Here is a 6,783-nt window from a genome sequence, read left to right as displayed (position 1 = left end):
TCCTTTTTTTTTTTCTTTTTGAGAGAGGGTCTAGCTCTGTCACCCAGGCTGGAGTACAGCAGGGTGATCTCGGCTCGCTGCCACCTTGACCTCCCTGGGCAGAAGCCATCCTCCCACCTCAGCCTCCTGAGTAGCTGACATTACAAGTGCATGCCACCATGCCTAGTGTTTTAATTTTTGTAGAGATGGGGTCTTGCTATGTTGCTCAGACTTGTCTCAAACTCCTAGACTCAAGAAATCCTCCTGGCTGGGGAGGGGGGGACCCCCTCATATGGAAGCAAGAGCGGACCTCAGGCCCCGAAGCAGGAAGCTCTGGGCTACACCTTGTCCCCTCATCGGATGCCCTGGTTTACACCTCATGCTGCAGACACTGCTAGCTGGCTCTAGCAGATGCTAGGAGAAAAATCTTTCCCGATTAAGAAATGATGCCTTGGAGTCCTTTTCCTTCCCTAGCCATCAGCTCTGGCCATGGAAAGACACCACAGTGTGTCCTGGAACCCTAGAGGAAGAAAAACTCTCCCCGCCCCTACTCCGTTCCCGGGGTTCCCAGCGGCTGTTCGGCCGTTCCCGGCCTGGACGGTCCTCCCTTTACGGACAGTTTGCAGTCCCCTTTGAGAGGCCCGGTGACCAGCGTCTGCCTGAGTCCTGGGCTCTCGCTGTGTCTGAGCCAGTTCTTGCACAAGCTGGGCCAGGCCCCACAGCAGGACAGACAAAAGGAAAGGAGGTGGCGTTCCTCGAAGCACAGGCTCTTCTTTCACATCACAAAAAAACAGGCACTTCCAGTATTGTCCCTTCTTTCGTTCCAGAATGAGCTGCTGCTGCTGGTAGAGCGAGGGTTACAAAGGCTGTTCAGACAGCCGTCTGCTGTGATTTCAAAACATTTCCTATATAAGGAGCTCCTGACAGCTCTTCCCCCTCGGGCTAGCAGGAGAGGAGGTGAGGAGGGCTGCAGCCAGGCGTGTGGCTGGCCTGGCCGAGGGGCGCTCACTCCTGCCTCTCACTGACTCTAGGCTTGCGTCACTTCCCAAGGATTCCACCAGCCTGGGCAGTGACTGCCTGGCTTCCAAAAAAGGAATTTTCACTCCAGTGCCTGATCCCATTGACTCAGCCACTGCCCTCACTCGCTGGGAGGCCCTAGGCCTGCGTCCAGATGGTGGGGCCCAACCTGTTTGAAGGGAGGAACTGAGGAAGGAACAGGCCTGGCCTTCTCCCCATAGGAAGGGGGAGGAAATTCAGAAGGACCTCTTGGCATTTGGGAACTTCTGAAGGAGCTGCGGCCCACCTCCTCCCTGTCTCCTGTGCCCATGATTCACAGGGTGGCCTGGGACGGAGCAGCCTGTTTGCAGAACCGTCAGGGAGGCTCCAGGCCTCAGGGAGGAGGCAGCAAAGGCTGGTTTTGCTGTCGTCAAAGGCTTCTGGGGGCCCTTGGCCAGGAAACTGGCAGAACTGAAGCCCACTCCCTCAGGGGAAGGGTCCCAGCAGGCGTGGCTCTCTCTTGTCTCTGGTTCTGATTAGATGACAGGCACTCCAAATGTGACACTTTCTTGTTCTCATTTTAGTTTCTCTATCATCTGCGTTTAGCCTGCTAGCTCACACCAGGATGTGCCCCGTGCAGGTGGGGGTGGGTGGGGGGAGCCACGGTGCTCCAGCGGGCGCTGGGGCCTGGATTCTGTGGGGCCTGGACACCACCACTACCTAAGCCTTCAGCTGAATTCCCCAGGGTGGAGTGTGTGTCCTGTTCAGGGGCTGAGTGTTCGTCTGTGTGTCTTGGACGGGGCCAAGCTGAAGAGCTCGAATTGGAAGTTATTCACTTCTAGAATCACATTTCAGAAAAAAACAAATGGTTCCCATGAGCCCAGGTTCCCCACTCCTGCAGTCACTGCATGGGCCTGGACGTCACTCCTGTGTTCCCTGTTTCAGGCGCACAAACACAGGTGGCTGCCATGAGCATCCCCCACACACGCGTCCTGGTGTGTTTCCGCCACACCATCACCAGGCTGGATTCACGGAGCGCTTTCTGCCAGGAGCAGGGAACAGGGTGCAGGCCTGGGATGAACTGAGGACATCAGAATGAAATGCTCTAAGAGCCATGACCTCATGGCCAGAGACAGACTCTGGCTAAAATCACCCACAGTGACCAGACTTCGCAGCCCAAGCCGCTGTCTTCATCCATAAAATCAGGATCCAATCAACTTGGCCCAGGAACTCCATTCCCAGACAGATTTTCTTGGCCCAGATTTTAAAAATGTAAACACGGCCTCTCTTCCAGCCAGCACGTTTCAGCCGGCCGACCACAGCTTGCCCTTCTACTGCACCACAAGGAAGGTGTTGCCACCCGCCAGGCCAGGAACCCAGCTCAAAGCCATGGCGTAGGCCTCTTAAGGACCAGGATTCCAAAACTGGGGTCCATTTTCCCAAAGGAAGTTCTCCTTTCTCCTCATGTGATAAGGTGGGGGCTGCTCATCAAGACACACGTGGGGGTTGACCTCCACCCGGGATGGCACTGTCCCCATGCAGGGTTTCCTGGCTCCCACTCTCTCCTGTGTTATAAATAAACTGTAGGGAAAGAAAAACTGTGGCAGCACCTTTCCCTACCACCACCTCCACGGGGATGGCTGTTCCTTGCTACAATTACCAGCCCCCTCCAGCAGCAGAGGCCATGGGGCGACCTGCCCGCGCTCCAGATCTGACAGCCCGACCCAGTGGACCAGGAGGACAGATCTTTTATGGTATTGTGGCAAAATCAACATAACTTTTTTTTTTTTGAGATGGAGTTTCGCTCTTGTTGCCCAGCCTGGAGAGCAATGGTGTGATATTGGCTGACTGCAACCTCTGCTTCTTGGGTTCAAGCGATTCTCCTGCCTCAGCCTCCTGAATAGCTGGGATTACAGGTACCCGTCACCACACCCAGCTAATTTTTGTGTTTTTGGGGTTTCACCATGTTGGCCAGGCTGGTCTCGAACTCCTGACCTCAGGTGATCCACCCGCCTTGGCCTCCCAAAGTCCTGGGATTACAGGCATGAGCCACCATGCCTGGCCAACATAACATTTTTTTAAATGTAGCTTCCACCTCAGCCTCCCAAGGAGTTGACACTACGGGTGCACACCCCCACCCCCAGCTTTTTTTTTTTTTTTTTTTTTTTTTTTTTTTCAGCAACAGGATCTTACTATGTTGCCCAGGCTGCTCTCCAACTCCTGGACACAAGTAATCCTCCCACCTCAGCCTCCCAAAGGACTGGGATTATGGGCATGAGCTATTGCTTTAAAAATCTGATGGTCAGCGCAGTGCCTTTTATTCTGAGCCTCCATTCCACTGAGCGGTCTCCTCTGCTTCATGCCCCAGGGGCTCATGTGCCAAGGCGCTGGGGGACACACCCCAACTATGGGGAGTTGTGTTCCACCCAGGCCTCCCCTGAGATGCCCACTGGCTGTGACCGTTGGAGGCCAGTCTGTGAAGGTCACTGCAGCAACTCCCGCAGCCCGCCCATGAGACATCTTCAGGCCACCACTGCTGGGAGCCAGGTTCTCCCTGCCACTCCAAGCCCAGGCCAGGCACCAGGACCCCTGTGATATTTTGATATAATAAAAAATACATATTTGGCCTCTGCCCCCATTCCTGACATAGATGTCCTGAAATCTGTCATCTCCTGAGTGATAGGAATGGCTGACACAGAGCTCCTAAATCCTTTGGAATTTCCTGGGTTATGGGGGCATCTTTTTTTTTTTTCAAGACAGCATCTCGCTGTGTCACCCAGGCTGGAGTGTAGTGGTGTGATCACAGCTCACTGCAGCTTCCTGGGCTCAAGTGATCCACCCACCTCAGCCTCCTGGGTAGCTGGGACTACAGCTGCAGGCCACCACGCCCGGCTAATCATTTTTATTTTTTGTAGAGATGAAGTCTCCTTATGTTGTCCAGGCTGATCTCAAATTCCTGGGCTCAAGCGATCCACCTGCCTTGGCCTCCCGAAGGGCTGGGATGACAGGCATGAGCCCCTGCACCCGGCCAGGAGCATCTTTTGAGGAGACTCTTGGTGGGCTCCTGCATGACCTCAGGATGGGGGCTGGTTGCCAGGGAAACCAGCCCTGTGATTAGTGAGTCAGGACTTTCAGCTGCATCCCCCAACCTCGAGGGAAGGGAGAGGAGCTGAAGGTTGAGTCGATCTCCAGTGGCCAGTGAGGTAATTAATTATGCCTATGTAATGAAGCCTCCAGAAAAATCCCCAAGCTACAGGGCTCGGGGAGCTTCGAGAGAGAGAACACGTAGAGGTTCTGAGATGGTGGTGTCCACCATGGAAGCTCCACGCCCTGCCCCACATGCCTTCCCCATGAGTGTCTTCATCTGTGTCCTTTGTAATATCCTTCATAACACAACGGTAAACATATATAAAGTGTTTCCCTGAGTTCGGCGAGCTACCCTAGCAAATTAACCACCCTTAAGCTGGGGATCAGGGGAACTGAGATTTGTCACAGCTTGGGGCTTGCAATGGGCATGAAAAGTGAGGGCAGACTTGAGGTCTGAGCCCTCAGCCTGTGGTGTTTGATGCCGTCTCCAAGAGGACAGCGTCAGAGTGGAATTGAATGAGAGGACGCCCTGCTGGTGTCTGCTGGAGAACGGGTTGCCTGTGGGGAGAAATCCCACGTTTCGGTGACCTGAGGTGAAATATTCTGTATGGAGAGTGAGAGTGGAGAGAAAAAGCAGTGTTTTTTCCACAGCCCCCCACACACCCAGCCATTGTGACGTTACTGCTTGTGATGGTAACTTGATGTGTCTGCTTGGCCAGGCCACGGCACCCAGTTGCTGGTGAAACCCCAATCCCGATGCTGCTGTGAAAGGTGTGTTTGAAGATGAGACTAACATTTAAAGCCGTGGACTTTACCTAAAGCAGACGACCTCCAGGTTGCCCATTAGGGAGTGGCCTTATCCAGTGGACTGAAGGCCTTAAAAGAAAAGACCAGCATCCCCTCAGAGAAAGAATTCTGCTGCAGACTGCCCTGCGGGTGGCGCTGCGACATCAGCTCTTCCGGGGCTCCAGCCTGCAGCCGCCCTGCAGATTTCAGACTTCCCAGCCCCCACAGTCACACATCTGTACACACGGCTCACGGGAAAGACATGTGGGAAGACAACCAAGGCAGGATCACTTTCCAGCCATACACCAACACCTGCCTCAGTGGTATGTGCTTAGACCTCAGACTTACAAAGGCTGTCTTCATCTGTGTGACTCACACCTGTAATCCCAGTACTTTGGGAGGCTGAGGCAGGAGGATCACCTGAGCCCAGGAGGTCGAGGCTGCAGTGAGTTATGACCACACCGTTGTACTCCAGCCTGGGTGACAGAGTGAGACTCTATCTCTTTTTTTAAAAAACAAAAAAGGAAACCATGCAAACTGCGGAGTCCTAATTAGGAAAAAGGAGCCAGGCTGGCAGGACCAGCTGAAAGCAGAGATAAAGCAGATGAGCGATGGGTCTGCCTTCCTCCATGGTCCAGGAGGGATAAACAAAGAGAGGAAGCCGCACGCTGTGGGTCTGTTTTTCTTTACGGCCCAGGACATGTGGCCCTCCCGAGCAGAAAACGCACAGAGCTCACAAACTTCCTGCTTATCAACAAACACCTCAATTTATCAAACACCTAGGTGGATAGAAAAACGGAAGTTAGTTATCAATCAGCCCAAGTTCCATTCTATAAACTCCCCAGCCGGCCTTGGTCTCCTGGCAGGCAGCTCCTCTTCTGCCGATTCCGCCCACTGCAACCTTGCAACACATTTTCCTACTTTCTCTAATAAATCTTCTTTTCTTTACCTACAGCTGTCTCGGTAAATTATTTTACCACCGCACCACTGGCCCAGTGAGTCACTGCTCACCCGCCACACAAACAAAATAAAAACCTAAAAGGTTCGAATCACTCCTATACCTAACAGAAGAATTAGGAGTCATGCTTTGACTTAGGATTTACTCCAAATGATATTTTACTTTAGGAAAAAATCATCTCTCTCCTCAAAGGATAAAATGCGCCAGGGTTGGGAGCTGAGTCTCAGGTGTTATGAATGTGCACAGATACCCTCCTCCTCCAGACCCCCGTGCTGTTCACCATCCTTGGCTGGAACATTTAGACATGGCAGCCGCTGCAACAGGAGCTCATTCAACTTTGTGCAGTTTTGTCTGTGTTAGGGTGTATTTTATTTTTTTTAGGCAAAGTCTTGCTTTGCTGCCCAGGTTGGAGTGCAGTGGCATGATCACAACTCACTGTAGTCTTGACCTCCCAGGCTCAAGAGATTCTCCCACCTCAGCCTCCCAAGTAGCTGGGACTACAGGTCCACCAGGCCCAGCTAATTCTGGGGGGGCGGTTTAGCCAAATATCTGGGTCTCTAAAACTTCTACCCACAGGTTATAATTCTATCCTCTTGCGTTACTTTTTTTTAAAAATCCCTCCTGTCCAGCTTCCCTACCGCAGGGCAGTGCCTTTTGTGCTTGATCCAGCATCTCCCCAAAAGGGCCCCACCCCACTTCCTCCACAAGCCAACATGTAGAGACCTCTCAAGTCCACAAACGGGGCTCTCCAATGCTCTGCCCTGAACCCACCCCAATCCTGCCCATTTTTTCCTGAAAAGAGTGAATGAAAATATTTACTATAAATCAGATACTACCACACCCTTTTGTTTCTTTTCTTTAAGAAACAAGCGGCCGGGCGCGGTGGCTCAAGCCTGTAATCCCAGCACTTTGGGAGGCCGAGACGGGCGGATCACGAGGTCAGGAGATCGAGACCATCCTGGCTAACACGGTGAAAC

Source organism: Theropithecus gelada, chromosome 18 (genome assembly GCF_003255815.1).
Source record: "Theropithecus gelada isolate Dixy chromosome 18, Tgel_1.0, whole genome shotgun sequence".
Lineage (NCBI taxonomy): Eukaryota > Metazoa > Chordata > Mammalia > Primates > Cercopithecidae > Theropithecus > Theropithecus gelada.
The sequence above is the reverse complement of the archived record's forward strand: the minus strand, read 5'-3'. Positions refer to the sequence as shown.